The sequence below is a fragment of the Cynocephalus volans genome, chromosome 4 (assembly GCF_027409185.1).
Source record: "Cynocephalus volans isolate mCynVol1 chromosome 4, mCynVol1.pri, whole genome shotgun sequence".
NCBI classification, from domain to species: Eukaryota; Metazoa; Chordata; class Mammalia; order Dermoptera; family Cynocephalidae; genus Cynocephalus; species Cynocephalus volans.
Genome location: NC_084463.1, coordinates 35,573,061 through 35,592,596, shown reverse-complemented (window position 1 = coordinate 35,592,596; position 19,536 = coordinate 35,573,061). Strand labels below are relative to the sequence as shown.

The following is a 19,536-nucleotide window of genomic DNA, read 5'->3' as shown; positions in this document are numbered from 1 at the left end:
CCAAGCCTCCACGGTTCAGACAGTCTGTGAATCTGCAGACCTAACACTATGAGGACCACACAAAGCTTCCAGATTGTGTGTTCCAAAGCTGTGGGTCCAGCCATGCCTGGGGATAATTTAGCCACAGCTAGAACAGCCAAAGTAGCTGGGGTGTTGGTGTGGGGAACAGAATCCCAAGGTGGCTTTGTGCAGTGAGTCTGTAGAGGGTGCCTTGGACCTGTTCCCCAAGATTATTCTCTCTCCCTATCTCTCTGGACATGTAATGGAAAGGTTGGCCCCAGAGCCTTCTGCAATGACTTCAAGGCCTTTTCCTCCTTCTCTTGATAATCCCTTTCTGTTTTACTAATCTTAGCACCATTGTATTTCTTGCCTGAAAATGCTCTCTGCTTCTCTACCAAATGGCCAGACTGTCAATTTTCCAAATATTCACCTTCAGGTTTCCTTTTAAATTCTGGCTTTCTGTCATGTCTTTGCTGCCATAACTCAATGTAGGATGTTGCAAGTAGTCATGCAGCTTCCTTAATGCTTTGCTGCTTAGAAATTTCTTCCATCAAATACTTGGTTCAACATCTTGAGGTTCCACATTCAATATAATCTTGAGGCATGAACAGAATACAGCCACGTTCCTTGCTATGATCTGGCAGTTCCTTGCTACGACCAAGTTCCTTGCTACGTACCAAGTTCCTTGCTACGTACCAAGTTCCTTGCTATGACCTTTGACCCAGTTTCTAATAAGTCCCTCCTTGTTTATATCTGAGATCTCCTTAGAATGGTCTTTACAGTCCATATTTCCAAACATTCAGTTAACCAGTCTCTAAAACATTCCATGCTTTTCCTGGAATTCTTATCTCCTAATCTCTCACCAGCAGCTAGGTGAGAGATTTCTCGCCTGCTGCTGCAAATTCTTCTAACCTTTCATCAACACCCAGATCCAAAGCCACTTACAGATTTTCAAATATTTGTTATAAGTAACACTCCAATTCTCTGGTATCAATTTTCTGTATTACTCCATTTCTGTTGCTTATGGAAAAATACTTGGAATCGGGTAGTTTATAAAAACAAAACCAAAATTCATTGCTTATGGTTTCAGAATCTGAGAAGTTCAAAGTACAGGGAACACATTGGTGAAGTCTGTGATGTTAGTGACAGTGACCTGGGGCTGTCACATGGCAGAAAGTGGCAGAGCAGACAGAGAGAGCTCCTGGCATGCTTTCCTTTCAAAGCCCTCAGAACCACTCCCCTGACCACCATTATTAATCCATTCACTGTGGCATGGTCCTTACAATCCAGTCACCTCGTCAAGGCCCCACCTTTCAATCACCATAATAGGATTTCCCACCATCAACAGTTACAGTGGGAATTAAGTTTCTAATATATGAACTTTGGGGGACACAATTCAAGCAATCCACAGCAGTCTATATACATTATGGAATACTAGTCAGCTTTTAGAAAGAAAGAAATTTTGTCATTTGTAATAATACACATAGAAATGGAAAGCATTACACTAACTGAAACCAGCCAGACACAGAAAGACAGATGCTGTGTGTTCTCTCTTATACGTAGAATCTAAAACAACTGAACTCGTGGAAGCAGAGAGCAGAGCTGTGCTTAGCAGAGGCTGGGGTGTGGGAAGAGTGGGAGGTTACAGTCAAAGGCAAGTGAGCTTCAGTAGATAGGGAGGAACAAGCTGAATTATCTTTGAGCTTAATAGCATAGTATGTTGAATATAGCTAATAATTACTATACATTCCAATATTGCTAAGACAGTAATTCCTAATGTTTTCATCACAAAGAACCCAAATTTCATAACTTTTTGTGGTGATAAATATGTTCATTAACTGAAATTAATCATTTTACAATGTGCTAAAAAATTGTAATGCCATTTTGTACCTCTAAATATATATACAACTATAATTTGTAAATATACAATAAAAATTTAAAAAATGAAAAATAATGAATAAAACACATAATAAGAGGGCCTCTTGGTCCCTTATCTTGCAGTTGTAAAACTATGTGCCTTTCTTGCCTTCTGTTAGGAGTTTTCCCACTGTGGCCACTATAATTCCAAGTCAGCTTTGGTAAGGATTACTTATTTTCCTAAACAAGCAGTCTTTCTGCTTCTGTAATTTTTGTGCAGAAAATTGGCTGGAGTTCCCGAACCCTTGGATCCAGAAAAAAACTTAATCTCCTCTTATTTACCTTGCCTACTGGAGGCCTCCTACAGACCCCATTTTTGTTGTTGTTGGTGGTGGTGTTTGAGTTTTTTATATCAGATCTAATACACTTCTGGACTCAGTGAAGTCACAGAATTGTTCAAGTAAAGTCAGAGCTGAGAACACTATTTCACAGGGCTCAATCCAAGCAGTAACTCACCCATGACCTCCAGTTGTGGCAAGGGAGTAACGGGCACAGTGGTTCCTCTAGGCACCTTTGCTGGTCTGACCCACACCACACTCTAGGAGGTTGCCAGGTTGCTGGAGGACTCTTTTACATCTCACTTCTGACACAAAAATGTTAAAAGAAAAGCTACAGACACAGTAAATGTAAGAGTTCATATGAACAAAGAATAACGTAAGAATTGGACGGAATGCAGGACCACAAAGGGTTTAGTGCGCTGCCCCGCAATATCTGCAGTGAACTTTTATAGGCTGAACATGGAAGCAAACTAGAAAATTACCTGATTATTTACAACAAGGCATGTGACTGATTTGTGCATTGTATGATGAGGCATTCGCTGTATTTTGGCATGGTGCGATTATTCTGCTTACTGTGATCGGCTGAACTCAGCTGACTGTGATTGTCTGAAAATTGTCTATGTGTTAATGATACACACACACACACACACACACACACACACACACGTATATACCTACACACACATATATTCCTAAAATAGGTTTCAGTTTCTTAACATATTATGTTTGCAGGTTGTTACTTAAGGTGGAGTTAATTAAGCGCCATTTAGGCAGCCTTACGCTAATAGCCTCTTACTTCATTTAATGGGCTGTATTCTGTATATAAATAAGAAGTATTACCTAATTGTGATGAATTTCCTGTTTCCTGTGGCTAAAGTATAACAACTCATTGATAGAGAATGTCATGTTTGGAAATGAGACAGGAAGCTGGTAAAGATGGTGGACTAGAGGTTCCCAGCGTGCAATTCTCCCACAGACGAGGTCCAGCGCAAGGAGTGGACAGCTGGGATCAGCACAGGAGACATTCTCTCTTGTGATGACAAGAATCTACTCAGCTGTGAGCACTTCCCAGCTATAACTCCCAGTTACTCCTGCCCCAGCCTGCCCTCACCACCCCTGAGGTCTCCACTGCCATTGGCCAGCCCAAGGGCAGGGATCCATCTCCTCCTACAGGAGTTCCTCCTGCTCCTTGCAGCAGCCACTAGCACACCCACTGCATGGACCATGCCACCTGCAGCCACAGCCCAGCCTCTGGAAATGCTGGCCAGGTGGATCCAGCCCGTGACACTGCATATGACTCCTAGCCCTGAACATGAGAGTGCTCTACTACCTTCTACATCCTCCAGAGCCACATTGAATGCAGCCTCCATTGCAGGAGGCTGGAGCTGGTGGGCAGCAGTCCCCAGAGTCCCTCTCCCTGTGGCTTTCACTAGAAACCAGAGCAGCTGGCAACAGCCCCGGGAGTCCTGCCCCTCATGGCTTTCACAGAGAGAGGCCCCAGCAGCCCTGCACTGGCAACTGGAGCCATGCCCCTTGCAGCTCTCACTCCAGAAAGCCTGAACCACTGCACAGTAGCACCAGGAACCTCCCCTACCACATATATTCCACCAGGACAGTCCCCTGGCAATAGCCTACTGATGCCCATCCCATGGGTTCTCCACCATAGGAGCCTCAACACACCATGCAGCAGCTCCCACAGCACGTCCCCACATGGCCTCTGTCCAGTTTCATTTTCTGTAGTCCCACCCCATGTGAAACTAATGATAATAATGATATACCATACCATACCTATGGGATACTGTAAAAACAGTACTGAGGAAAGTTTATTGCAACAAATGCTTACATCAAGAGAATAGAAAGGCTTCAAATAAATAACCTATCATTAAATTTCGAAGAACTAATAAAACAAGAACAATGCAGTCCCAAAGTTAGTAGATGGAAAGAAATAATTAAAATCAGAGCAGAGCTAAACGAAAGAGACTAAAAATGTTATAGAAAAGATCAGTGAAAGAAAAAGTTGGATTTTTTTTGAGAAAATAAAAATATAGACAAACCATTAGCTAGACTAACTAAAAAAAAAACAGAAGAGAAAAAACCCAAATAACAAATATCAGAAAAGAAAAAAGAGACATCACAACTGAAACCACAGAAACACAAAGAATCATTCGAGATTAGTATAAGAAACTATTCATGAACAAATCTGAAAACCTGGAGAAAGAGGATAAATTTATGGATATATACAAACTACCAAGACTGAACCAAGCAAACACAGAAAAACTGAACAGAACAATAATTAGCAACATGACTGAAGCAGTAATCAGAAATCTTCCAAGAAAGAAAAGCTCAGGACTGGACGGCTTCACTGTTGAATTCTACCAAACCTTGAAAGTGGAATTAATAACAATACTTTTTAAACCACTCCCAAAAATTAAAAAACAGAGCATTCTCCCAAACTCATTCTATGAGGCCAGCATCACCCTTATATCAAAATTAGACATAGATATAACAAAAAAAGAAAACTACAGGGCAATATTTTTGATGAACTTAGACACAAAAGTCCTCAACAAAATACTACCAAACAGAATACAGCAACACATCCAAATGATTACACACCATAATCATGTGAGTTCATCCCAGGGATGTATGAATAAATGGGATACAAGGATTGTGGTAAGATGTCAGACCAGAGAACCCTATGATGTATTTCTCCCACAGAAGACAAGAACAGGACATTCACTGCCAGCACTGAACTTGCTGGTGATCATCAGGAACCAGGACCATCACCCATCTTCCCACTGTGAGTTTCACCCCATCCCAAACTGCTGTTGCATGTAGCATGGCTCCAGCCACTGCTGTTGCTGGAAACCACCCAAACGGGCACTACAGCTCTGACCAGGCAAGATGTGTATAGGATCTTTGCCCACACTGCTACACCAGTCAGCCCAGCCACCTGCTGTTCCCTTGCCACAGCCACCTGCAGTGCAGTAGTCTTTGACAGTGGCTGTCTACATCCTCACACCATCCAGACCAACCACATGAGGTACCCCCACGCAAGCAGCCTCAACAGCCAGCTCAGCTTCTTGTGGGTCCCCCTGCCATAGTTGTTCACAGTGTGGCTGCTGCTGCCACCAGTGGGACTGGCTGGGGTTGCAGGAATGAGCAAGGAAGTGGCAGGCCCCAGCACTGCTGATCCCACCATGAATTAACCCTGCAGCTGACAAAGCCCCAGAGGGAGTGAATGAGACAGCTGCAACTCCCAGAGCCACTGCTCCTGTAGCAAATTAAACCTGCAGCTGCCAGGGCCTCTGAAGGAGTGAGCAAGGAACTGGCAGACCCCAGCACTACTTTCCCTGTAGTGAATTGACCCTGCAGCCACCAGGGCCACTGCATGAGAGTGGGGCAGTTGCAGCCATTGCTGCTGCTGTTATCAACACAAGGTAACTCTGCTGCCATGTAGGATAGTACCAAAGGCACCACAGATGAGAGTGAGGCAGTTCCAACCACCAGTGGTGCTGCTGCGTCCACAAGGTAACCCCCCTACCACTGCAGACACTGCACAGGCATCAGAGGCTGTTATAGCTAACAGTACCACTGCCACCCCACAAGGAAACCCCACTTTCCCCACTTCCACTGTGGACATCACAGACAAGAGGTTGGCAGGTGCAGACTCTTGCATCACTGCTGGCCCCATGAGGTAATGCTACTGTTACTGCAGACACAGCAAACTTGAGGGAGGCAGTCACAGTTGCCAGTGTTGTTACCACCCTCACAACGTAAATCCTTTACTGCTGTGGACACTGTAGATACAAAGGAGGCAATTACAGCCACCAGTAAGGCTGTTGCCTCTGTGAGTTAACCCAGCTGCTGCTATAGTCACTGTAGCTGTGCAGGCAGCTGTGGAGGTCACTATAGCCAAATGGGCAGCTAGTCACTGCTGAAGTCACTGACACCAACAACACCACCAGACAGCCACCATCATTGCGCAAGCAACCTGCCACCATTAGACAACTGCTGCCATGTAGGCAACTCACTAAAGCCACTGCCACTAAGAGGATGGCCTGCTACCACAGCAGCAGCCATAGCAGCCCCTTTAGCTGTGAAGGCAGATAGCCAGCCACTCATTTCAACTGACACAAAGAGGGCCACCATCAGAGTACAGGGAAAGAGAGTAATAGAAGAAGCAACTGCTGAGTGATATTGATCATTTTTTCATCAAAAATCAACTACATTGTATACTGATAAAGTAAAATAAATGAATGAATGAATGAATAAATAAATAAATAAATGAAATGAAAAAAAGAAAGTGCTCTTCCCGATGACTAAACATCAATGTGAAGATGCTAAAAATATGAAGATTAAAAAAAAAGAAAATATGAATCCACCAAAGGAATATAATGACTCTCAAGAGACAGACCCCATAGAACAGGAAACACTCGAAATAACTGAAAAGGAATTCCACATACAAATCTTTAGGAAACTCAGTGAGATGAAAGAAGACACAGTCAGATGACACAATGAACTGAGCAAAACTACCCAGTATATGAAGGAGGAAATCTACAAAGAGATTAATACTTTAAAAAAGAATGTAGCAGACATTCATGGAACTGAAGGAGCCACTTAATGAAATGAAAAACACAATTGAAAGCTTAAGCAACAGGATAGAGCAAGAAGAAAGAATTTCTGATCTTAAAGAAAATCTCTTTGAAATAACTCAGGCAGACAAAAAAGATTTTTTTTTAAAGAAAGATAATCTAGGAAAGATAGCAGATAACCTTAAGTATACAAACATCTGAATCATGGGTATTCCTGAAGGGGAGGAGAAAGGAAAAGGCATTAAGAACATATTCAATGAAATAATAGCAAAAAATCTTCCCAGGCATAGGGACAGACATGGACCTTCAGATTCAAGAGGCTCAAAGATCCCCAAGCAGTTTAAATCCAAGAAGTTTCTCTCTGAGACACATTGTAGTCAAAGTGTTCAAAGTCAAAATGAGAAGAGAATCCTAAAAACAGCAAGACAAAAGTGTCAAGTCACTAATAAAGGAGTCCCCATTAGAAACTCTACAAACCAGAAGAGAATGGCATGTTCCATTCAAACTACTAAAAGAAAAAAACCTGCCAGCCAACAATACTATATACAGTGAAGCTATCACTCAGAAAAGGAGAAATAGTGTATTTCCCAGACAAACAAAAACTATGAGAGTTCACCACCACATGACCAACTCTACAAGAAATTCTCAAGGGTGTCCTGCATCTGGAACGCAAAAAATTATAATCACTTCCATAAATACACAAGAAAGAACAAACCCCACAAATAGAACAAAAATGCAAATGAAAACAGAAAGAAACTGTACCTTGCCACTCAAAAAACCAAAAATGCCAAAGAAAAACAATGAAGGAGGAATAAAGAAACATGAAATACTGAAAACATTCAAATGAAAATCAGTAAAGTACCAGAAGGAACACAATACTTTTCAGTAGCAGCCCTAAATGTAAATGTATTAAATTCCCCCTCAAAAGGCACAGACTGGTTATTTGCATTGAAAAGCTAGACTCTACTACATGCTGTTTACAAAAGACATCTCACCTGTAAAGACAAACACAGATTAAGAGTGAAGGGATGAAAAATGATATACTACACAAATGGAAATCAAAAGTGAACAGTAGTAGCTATCTCATACAGGATGAAATAGACTTCTACCAAACACTTAAGAAGGAATTAATACCAATTCTTTTTAAACTATTACAAAAAATTGAAACACAAGCCATTCTCCCTGACTCATTCTATGAGGCCAGAATTACCTGATGCCAAAGCCAGACAAAGATTCAACAAAAAAAGAAAGCTACACGCCAGTATCCTTGATGAACATAGATGCAAACATCTTCAACAAAATTGAAGCAATCAAATTACAGAAGCACATGAAAAAAATTATACACCATGATCAAGTGAAATTCATCTCAGGGAGGCAAGGATGGTTCAACATATGCAAATCAATAAATGTGATACACCACATTAACATCACCAAGAACAAAATCCACATGATTATCTCAATAGATGTGGAAAAATCATTTCACAAAATTCAACACCACTTCATGATAAAGACTCTCAGCAAATTAGGTATAGGAGGAAAGTATCTCAATGTAAGAAGAGCCATGTATAGCAAACCCTCTGCCAATATCATCCTGAATGGGTAAAAGTTGAAAGGTTTCCCTAGAGAATGGGAATGAAACAAGGATGCCCACTCTCACCACTCTTATTCAGCATAATAATGGAAGTACTAGCCAGAGCATTCAGGCAAGATAAAGAAATAAAGTGCATCCAGATTGGAAAAAAAGAAGTCAAATTGTCCCTGTTTGCAGATTATATGATCCTGTATATAGAACAAGCCAAAATCATGACCAAAAACTCTCAGAGTTGATAAACAACTATATAGTAAAGTTGCAGGATACAAAATCAACTTGCAAAACTCATTAGTTTTTATTCTCCAAGAATGAAGTCACAGAAAAACAAATCAAGGAAGCAAGGCCATTTACAACATTCACACACAAAAATAAAATGCCTAGACATCAACTTAATCAAGGAGGTAAAAGATCACTACAATGAAAACTACAGAACACTGTTGAAGAAATTAAAGAGGACACAAAAAGATGGAAAGATGTTCTTTGCTCCTGAATTGGAAAAATTAGCATTGTGAAAATGTTTATATTTCACAGGGCAATCTACAGATTCAATGCATTCCCCGTGAAAATACCAATGACATTCCTCTCAGAAATAGAAAAAAAAATCATAACTTTCATATGGAACAACAAAAGACCCAAAATAGCCAAAGCAATCTTGAGCAAAAAAAATAATAATAATAAAGCTGGAGACATAACACTACCTGACTTCAAACTATGCTACAAAGCTATAGTTACAAAAACACCATGGTACTGGCATAAAAACAGACACTCAGACCAATGGAACAGAATAGAGAACTCAAAAATCAATCCACAAACCTACAGCCAACTGATCTTTGACAAACAAGAACGTACATTGGAGAGAAGACTGCCTCTTCAATACATGGTGCTGGGATAATTGGACATCCATACATAGATGAATAAAACTTGACCTGTACCTCTCACCATACACCAAAATCAATTCGAAAGGGATCAAAGACTTACATATAAGACCTCAAACTACAAAGATCCTAAAAGAAAATGCAGGTGAAAGCACTTCAGGAAATAGAACGGGACAAAGATTTTATGAATATGACCCCCAAAGCATAGGCAACAAAAGGGGGAGATATAGGATTATATCAAACTAAAAAGCTTGTGGACAGAAATAAAAACAAACAACCTATAGATTGGGAGAAAATATTTGCAAACTATGCAAGTGACAAAGGATTAATATCCAAAATATAGAAGGAACTTAAACAACTTAACAGCAAATAACCCCCCCAAATAACCCAATTTAAAAAAAGGCCAAAGTAGCTCAATTGGAATCTCTCAAAGGAAAATATTTAAATGGCCAACAGACGTGAAAAAATGCTCAGCATCATTCATTATCAGGGAAATGGAAATCGAAACCACATCAAGATGCCATTTCACCCGAGTTAGACTGGTTATCATCATAAAGTCAGAGAACAACAAATGCTGGCAAGGATGTGGAACAAATGGAACACTCCTGCACTGTTGGTGGGACTGTGAATTGGTAAATCCATTATGGAAAATAGTATGGAGATTCCTTAAACAACTTCAGATAGAACTGCCATATGATCTACCAATTTCACTGCTGTGTATATACCTCCCCAAATGGAAAGCATCATGTTGAAGATATGCCTGCACCCCCATGTTTATCACAGCTCTATTTACAGCAGCCAAGAGTTGGAACCAACCTAAATGTCCACCATTAGATGACTGGATAAAAAAAGGATAGCATAAATGCACAATGGAATATTACTCTGCCATAAAAAAAAAAAGGAAATATTGTCATTTGTACCAGCAAGGACAAACTTAGAGAAAATTATATTAAGTGAAATAAGCCAGGCACAGAGAGAGAAATGCTATATGTTCTCACTCCCTTACTCATAAGTGGGAGCTAAAATAACAAACATATAAATAAAATAAAGAAATAAATATATGACATTCACAGTAATACATCAAACTTTCAAAAGGACAACTGATGCTACTAGAAGCAGGAAGGCAGGGGGGAGGAAGGAATGGGTAAAGGACCACAAATAGCAATGATAGGGTATATTATTGAATATACTAATTATTCTGAATATACTAATTATTATTCAAAAAACAACAACAAAAAATTAATACAAAGCTTCAGTAATCAAGAATGTGATACAAGCATAGGGGTAGACATAAAAATCATAGGAATAGATTTGAGAGTACAGAAATAAATCCTACCCTTACGGTCGGTTTATGTTGAGGAATTAATTGATGATAGGGTAATCCATAGAGACAGAAAATAGATTATTGGTTGTTAAGGGCTAGGCAGAGTGGGTAATGGAGAGTGACTTAATCTGCATCTTCTTTTCAGAAGACGAAAATATTGTGAAATTGCCTTGTGGTGATGGTTGCATAAATTGATAAGCATATTGAAACCACTGAGTTGCGTGCTTTTAAAAAATGAATGAATTGATTAATATTCCAAATCACTCTCATATTTCTGGACATTTTTCAAAGTTGCTGTATTATATAATTATTTCTAAACACATATGGTCTCCCTATATAGATTGTATGATGCTTCAGAACAGGAATTACATATCATCACCTTTGTACTAAGCAAAATATTTGTTCCTGGCAGGAGATCAATAAACCCTTGCTGAATAAACTGGTATCTCCAACAACAGCAACAACAAAAATAAATAAATAAATAACAAATGTAATACACCATATCAACAGAATCAAGAACAAAAACCATATGATCATCTGAACAGATGCAGAAAAGGGATTTGACATAATCCAACATTCCTTCATAATTAAAAATCTCAACAAGTTAGGTACAAAAGAATGGTATCACAACACAATAAAAGCCGTATGTTACAAACCCACTGCAAATATCATCCTAAAAGCCATATACCACAAACCCACTGAAAATATCATTAAGAGAGCTTTTCCTTTTTGATCAGGAACAAGACAAGGATGCCTCTCTCACCACTCGCATTCAACATTGCATTGAAAGTACTTTCCAGAGCAATTAGACAAGAGGAGGAAATAAAAGACATCCACACTGGAAAAGATGAAGTCAAGTCATCTCGGTTTGCAGATGACATGTTCTATATATAGCAAACCTGAGGGACTCTTCCAAAAAACTCTTGGAGCAGATAAATGAATTCAGTAAGGTTGCAGGACACAAAATCAATACACAAAAATCAGTAATTTATTAACACCCAAACATCAAACTAGAAGAAAAGGAAATCAAGAAAGCAAGCCCATTTATAATAGTCACCAAAAAATAAAATAAAATACCTACAAATAAATGTAACCAAGGAGGTTAATGATATCTAAAAAGAGAACTACAAATCATTGCTGAAAGAAATTATAAAGGACACCAAAAGATGGAAAGACATTCCTTGTTTATGGATTGGAAAAATCAACAAGTGAAAATATGTATACTATCCAAAGCCATCTACAGATTCAATGTGATCTCCATTAAAATACCAATGACATTCTTTACAGAAATAGGAAAAACAATCCTAACATTCACACAGAAAGATAAAAGACCACAAATGGGCAAAGCAATCCTGAGCAAGAAAAGTAAAACCAGAGGCAGTATATTTCCTGACTTCAAGTTATATGACAAATCTGTAGTAACCAAAACAGCATGGTACTGGCATAAAATCAAACGTATGGACCAATGGAACTGAATGGAGAATCCAGAAATAATTGATGTATTTACAGCTAACTGGTCTTCAACAAGGGCACCAAGAACATACAATAGGGAAAGGAGAGCCTCTTCAATAAATGATGCTGGGAAAATTGTATATCCATTTGTAGAAGACTGAAACTTGAACTGTGTATCTCACCATATACAAAAATCAACTCCAAATGGATTAAAAATTTAAATATAAGAACTCAAACTTTAAAACTCATTGAAGCAAACATAGGTAAAACACTCTAGGATCCAGATCCTAGAAAAAACTGGAAAAAACTTCATGAATAAGGTCCCAAAAGCACAGACAAAAAAGAAAAAAAAAAAAAAAGTGGTGTTTTATCAAACTGAAAATCTTCTGCACAGCAAAAGAAACAAGAGATTGAAAAGACAACCTCTAGAATGAAAGTATTTGCAAACTACACATCCAACAAGGGATTAATATCCAGAATATACAGAGAGCTCAAACAACCTTACAGTAAAAACAAACAAACAAACAAAACAAAACAAAAAACAAATAATCCAATCTAAAAATGGGCAAAGGAGCTAAATAGACATTTTTCAAAGCAGGACATACAATGGTTAACAGGTACATGAAAAATAGCTCAACATCACTAATTATCAGGTAAATGCAAATCAAAATCACTTTGAGATATCACCTCACCTCAGTCGGGGGGGGGTTGGAGATAATTGGGTGGGGGACATGAGGTACAAACACAAGATCACAAGAGTAGCCTGTAAATGGAAGTTTAAAGTATAATACATTTCTACAATTGGATCTATTTTGTCATAATCGAGGTATACAGGATAAGATTTGTCAAGGAGGAATCTCAGATCCTTATTCCCCTTCCTGTGCAGGTCATGAGTCAGACAGTTGAAAGAAGATCCTGGCAGCTTTATGCAAGGTAGACATACTTTATTCTTCAGATGTAAGCTTCACAGACATGCTTTCTTCTCAGACACAAGCTCAAGCTCTACTCCACTGACCCTCTGTGCTTTGCTATCCTCTCCATGTTCTGTCATTCTCTCTGCTGCTCTGCTGTCCAGCTGTTCAGAGCAGGTACCTTTACACTTAGTACACAATAGCGGCCACAAGCCAAGTGCATAATGTAACTACAGCAAACATGCTGAATCAGTAAATGGGCCCACATGCAGAGCTGCACTACTTTTATAACTTGTTTCTAGTGAATGTGCTGAATCTTGCACATTTGTAACAGATGTGAAGTGAGAGAGCCTTACTAAACTTTTCCTACTTTCCTTACGGTCTAGGCCTTCAGGGTCACTTGCCATACAGTCTATGCACTTGATCTTCAACATGTTCCCTTAGTGAGGATAACTTCCATCCATAGGCCATAGCAGCAACATAGGCTTCAGCAACATGCTACTAGAACACAAGTGTTGGGCCGAGCCCGTGGCGCACTTGGTAGAGTGCTGCGCTGGCAGCGCGGCGACGCTCCCGCCACGGGTTCGGATCCTATATAGGACTGACCAGTGCACTCACTGGCTGAGTGCCGGTCACGAAAAAACGACAAAAAAAAAAAAAAGAACACAAGTGTTCCCATCTTACCTGGCTTATGATTCCACACATTATCAGCCAACCCTGTTATATCTGTAGGTTCTATATGTAACAGTTTAGGGGAACTCTTAATTGACCATGGAGGTGATGATATGTAATTCCTGTTCTCAAGCATCATACAATCTATATAGGGAGACTATATGTGTTTAGAAATAATTAGGTAATAGGGAAACTTTGAAAAATGTCCAGAAATATGAGAGTGATTTGGAATATTAATCAATTCATTCATTTTTTAAATAAAGTACATGTAGATAATAATGGCAGATCCATAAAAGAGTCCCACCACAGCCAAATGTGACGAGCAGGTGGCAAAAGCCTTCTTGCAAGCTTCCGTAGGATGCATGTGCAGAACAGCAGTGAGGATGTGACTATAGGTCAGAATGACGGAAAAGGGGACCAGAAACATTAACATACAGCAGAGGTATGTGACATACTCAAAGACAAACATGTCACTGCAAGCCAAACGCACCAGCGTGGAGGACTCACAGATGAAACTGTCGATCTCGTGTGCACCACAAAATGGGCGGCTCACAGTAGCAACAACCTGCATGAGCCCATCAGATGACCTCAGGAACCAACACCCCAAAGTCATTCTCAGGTATAACGGCCAGCTCCTGAGGATGTGGTATTGCAGGGCTGGCAAACAGCCATATGACAGTCATAGGACATGGCTGACAGGAGGAAGCACTATCCACCACATAGAGTAACCAAGCAGAAAATCTGCAACCCACAATCAGCAGAGGGTATGGACTTCTTTCTGGTCACCTAGTCAGAAGGTAGTGGAAACCAGCATCAGGTCTATGAAGGAGAGTTGTCTCAGGAGGAAGCACAGGGGCTTGTGGAGCTGGTGGTCCCTGTAAGTCAGGGGAAGCATGAGGGCACTGCCCATAAGGGAGGTGAAAGCAATTGTCAGAACCTCCATGAACAGACATTGGTGGCTTCTGCTGCCATTAAAGAGTCCTAGAAGAATAAAATATGTGATAATGTTCCCATTTTCCATGATTTTAAACGGGAGTGGTACTGCAACTGGAGCAATAGATGAGAGCATTTTCATTATTTACAATGCTCCAAGTGAATTACGTATTTCTTGAAAGGCACTTGTGTGAAAATTATGAAACCTATTTCAAATCCTTCATCTGGCTTCTGCAAAATGCTTGAACTTGAACATAAAATTAACTTTAACTTTTTCTCATTTTTAAGGCCTTTGTGACAAATTCTCAGGTTGAATACTGATTAATTGGCATAATGAATTATTTGTAAATTGCAAGTAACAAATCTGATCCCAAAATAAATGGTTAAGAAAACAATTATTCACAAACTTTCACATACTTTGTCATTTATATTTTGCTTGCCTTATATCATGCATAGTCAATATTCTTAGAAGGTGAATTAAATCAATATTTTAATGATGTTAAAGCTTGTTACTAAATAATAAAGGTTACATATCTCTAACATATCTAAATTCGCTGAAATTTCCCTGACATTGACTAATCCAAACAAAAGGACTTATACTCTCAGGTACAGTTCTCACACCTGGAAACTAAGTCTGAGGTGGAAGCATAACTTAATTTGGAGTTGTTAGTACATTTAGTTGTACTTTGAAGTATTGCACATTGAAAACAATAATGACCTTCTTGAATGTTTTCTTCTAAAGGACTGTAATGATAAATGAACACTCTCATTAAGGTACTTTGCCATAACAAGACTGTTTATTCTCAAAGTCACACTAATACATATTTACCAAGTAAAGGCATTAAAACTTAGTTCTTTATCCAACCATAGACATCGATGAATTTCTTTTCAATCATTGAGAATATTTAAATATTTAAAGACATTTTAATCTGTGATCTGCTTGTACTTCAACTTTTCTAGTTTGTTGAATAATATGGCTATAGCTACAGAGATTTGGATGCTAATTCATTTTCAAGGATACGGTCATGTCTCCAACATGCAATCTACACCTAGTAACTCTATGAAACCCCTAGTTATGGCCCTGAGCATCACTTTCTTGAAGGGCCTCAAAAACCTCCTAACTCAGTTCTTTAATTGAAGACTTCTCTTTCCCCATTATTTCAACTTCTCTCTGTTGAAGGCTGATTAAAATTTTAAACCTATTTAAAAACCAACTGGTAATTTAGTAACTATAGGGTGTTGAGCAAGTTTCTTAAATTAGTTTTTTGTTCCATATTAACCATTTTTTAGCACACAGTCAGTACAGTGGCATTACTAAATTTGCATTGTTGTGCAACCATTGAAAATATCTCTCTCTGCAACTCTTTTCATTTCTCGAAACAGATACTCTGTACCCATTGAACAATAACTGCCTATTCTCCCCTGCCCCCAGCCCCTGGCAACCTCCATTGTACTTTCTATCTCTATAAATTTTACTACTCTAGGAGCCTCATATAAATGAAATCATGCAGCATTTGTCTTTTAATAACTATGGATTTTCTGGAGTTCAAAATTAATATGCAAATGATTAAATATTAGATTAATAGGAAATACATAAGATAAAACTGATGAACCCCCAACAGGCTATCTATCTACATCCTACTTGAGCAGTATTGTCTTCATGTACCTCTTTGTGTGGAGAAAATATCTTCTAGTCTGGTTATGTCTGCTTTATTTATATCACTGTCCAGAGTGTACTATTAAGGGGTGGGTACATACAGATAGATAGATAGATAGATAGATAGATAGATAGATAGATAGATAGATAGATAGATAGATAGATAGACAGACAGACAGACAGATAGATAGATAGACAGACAGGCAGACAGATATAGATATAGACATATGCAGCCTATTGCCATCCTTGGCTGAAAATGCTCTCTTAATAACATACCAGGGCTGTATAAGTCTGATGCTTTGAATGCTGAAGGTGTTGAAGCAGATGTTTTACAGATTCCAGAATTTCAGTATAGTTCCTACATGCTTTTGGAAATCTATGAGTCATTCAAATAGGAATCATTTAGGAGAAAACTACAATGTAAATAAATTATTCTTAGAAAGGAATAATGATGTTAAAATACACTGATGAGTAAAGTAATGTGGTTCTGACATTAATTGTCTAAACTTTAATAGGACAGGAAGATTAAGCAGTGTCACATTGAGAGCCTACTTGTCAAAGACAACAGTTGAAATAAAGCCCATGGTAGAATTCAGCTATTATTTCTCCTGGTTTAACTAATTTTGACAGAATTGCTGCTGCATTGTAAATATCAGTTGGTTTGTATCTATATAACAAAATTAATCTTATTTTTATATGTTATTTGTTTGTCTCTTTCTAAGAAAACCAATTATAGTAGCAACAAAAGTGACAGTAGTATTCAGTCCACTTGCTTCAGTTCACTTTTATTTGAGGCTACTTTTCCTGATTCTTTTAGGGTATTTTGCTGTTGTTATTGGTCTAAATAGTTTCTATTGCCAGATACTCTTAAACCCTTGTTCCATCTTTTATGAAAACTGTGACATTAGGATTTTCTATGACTTTGTTTATAATTCTGAGATTTTACAACTGTAAAAAGAAGATTTCTAAAATTCCATCTCACAGAATGGTTGCTGGAAAAAGCCACCTCTTTTTTCATTTCTGATTTTTGTTATTTGGGTCTTCTCACTTCTTTTTTAGTCATGCTACCTAACGGTTTGTCTATCTGGTTTATCTTTTCAAAGAAAAACAACTTTTTGTTTCATTGAGCATTTGTATTATTTTCAGGGTCTCTATTTCATTTAGTTCTGCTCTGATCTTAATTATTGCTTTCTGTTTATGAATTTCAGGGTTGGATTGTTCTTGTTTTTCTAGTTCTCTGAGGTGTAGTGTTAGGTTGTTTATTTGAATTCTTTCTATTCATTTGATACATTTGTTGCAATAAGCTTCCCTCTTAGTACTGCTTTCTGAGTATCCCACAGGTTTTGGTAAGATGTGTTTTTATTTTCATTAGTTTCAAGAATTTTTTTTGATTACCTATTTAATTTGTTCTTGGACTCATAGGTTATTCAGAAGCATGTTGTTTAATTTCCATGTATTTATATCCTTTCCAGATTTTCATTGGCTATTGACTTCTAGTCAATGAAGTCTGAAAAGATACTCGAAATGATTTCAGTTTTTCAAAATTTGCTGATACTTGATTCATTACCTAACATGTGGTCTGACCTGGAGAATGTGCTATGTGCTGATGAGAATAATGTATACTCTATAGATGTTGGATAAAATGTTATGTGGATATCTGCCAGGTGTAGTTGGTCTAAAGTGTAGTTTAAATCTTGTGTTTGTCTGTTAATTTGTTTTCTGGATAAACTGTCCAATGCTGAGAAAGGGGTGTTCTAGTCCCCAACTATTACAAATGATACCAGAGAAATACAAAAAATCATTAGAGACTATTATAAACAGTTGTACACCAATAAATTTGAAAACCTGGAGGAAATGAATAAATTTCTGGATACATAGAAACTACCAAGACTGAACCAAGAAAACATAGAAAACCTGAACACATCAAATCAAGCATCAAGATTGAAACAGTAATCAGCCATCTCCCTATAAAGTAAACCCTAAGACCAAATGGCTTTACTGTTGAATTCTACCAAACCTTTAAAGCGGAATTAATACCAATTATCTTCAAACTATTCCAAAAAATTGAAACACAGGCCATTCTCCCAAACTCATTCTATGAGGCCAGCATCACCTTGATACTAAAACCAGACAGAAATACAACAAAAAAGAAACTGCAGGCCAATATCTTTGATGAACATAGATGGAAAATCCTCAACAAATTGTTAGCAAATGGAAGACAGCAACACATCAAAAAAACAAAACAAAACTATATACCATGAACAGGTGGGATTCATCCCACAGATGCAAGAATGGTTCAACCGATGCAAGTCAATAAATATGATACGACACATTAACAAAATCAGGGAGAAAAACCATATGATTATCTAAATAAATGCAGAAAAAGTATTTGAAAAAAAATTAACACCTCTTCACGATAAAGACTGTCAGTTAAATAGGTATAGAAGGAAAGTATCTTAATGCAGTAAAAGCCATATGTGACAAACTCACTGCCAGTATCATCCAGAATGGGGAAAAGTTGAAAGCTTTTCTGTTAAGAAAGGGAAAAAGACAAGGATTCCCACTCTTACCATTCCTATTTAACATAGTATTGGACATACTGGCCAGAGCTATCAAGCACAAAAAGAAATAAACAGCATCCATACTGGAAAAGATGAAGTCAAATTGTCCCTGTTTTCAGATGTTGTGATTGTATTTATAGAAAAGCCGAAAGACTCTACAAAAACAGTCAAAGACCTGATAAACAATTTTAGTAAAATTGCAGGATACAAAATCAACAGGCAAAAATCAGTATCATTTTAATACTCTAACAACGAACTAATAGAAAAAGAAACTGAGAAATCTAGCCAATAGTCACCAAAAAAATAAAACACCCAGGAATAAAGTTAACCAAAGAGGTGAAAGATCTCTACAGCAAGAACTACAAATCACTGTTGAAATAAATTAAAGCGGATACAAAAAAATGAAAAGACATTTCATGCTCTTGAACTGGAAGAATCAACATTGTGAAAATGTCCATACTACCCAAAGTGATGTACAAATTCAGTGCAACCCCCTGTGAATAACAATGACATTCTTCACATAAATAGAAAAAAAAATCCTAAAATTCATATGGAATAACAAAAGACCCTGAATAGCCAAAGTAATTCTGAGCACTTAGTTACTCCTTGCTGAGGTTAGTGACACTGCGCTGGGTCACCAATCATTTGGGCAATGTCTTCTGTTCTTGGGAGAAGTACCTGAGTGCCATGTTGTTCTTTGGTTAGGGTGTGTGACCCTGCGTGGGCCAGTTCACACCCCAGCTAGTTTCATTGACCTTCATGGGTTCACTGGA

At 38.2% G+C, this 19,536-nt stretch overlaps 1 pseudogene; it reads right to left on the bottom strand.

Moving 5' to 3' along the window:
- Nucleotides 1–13,865: 13,865 nt before the first annotated feature.
- On the bottom strand, nucleotides 13,866–14,633 carry LOC134375975 (olfactory receptor 2T8-like; annotated as a pseudogene).
- Between the last annotated feature and the right edge of the window lie 4,903 nt (nucleotides 14,634–19,536).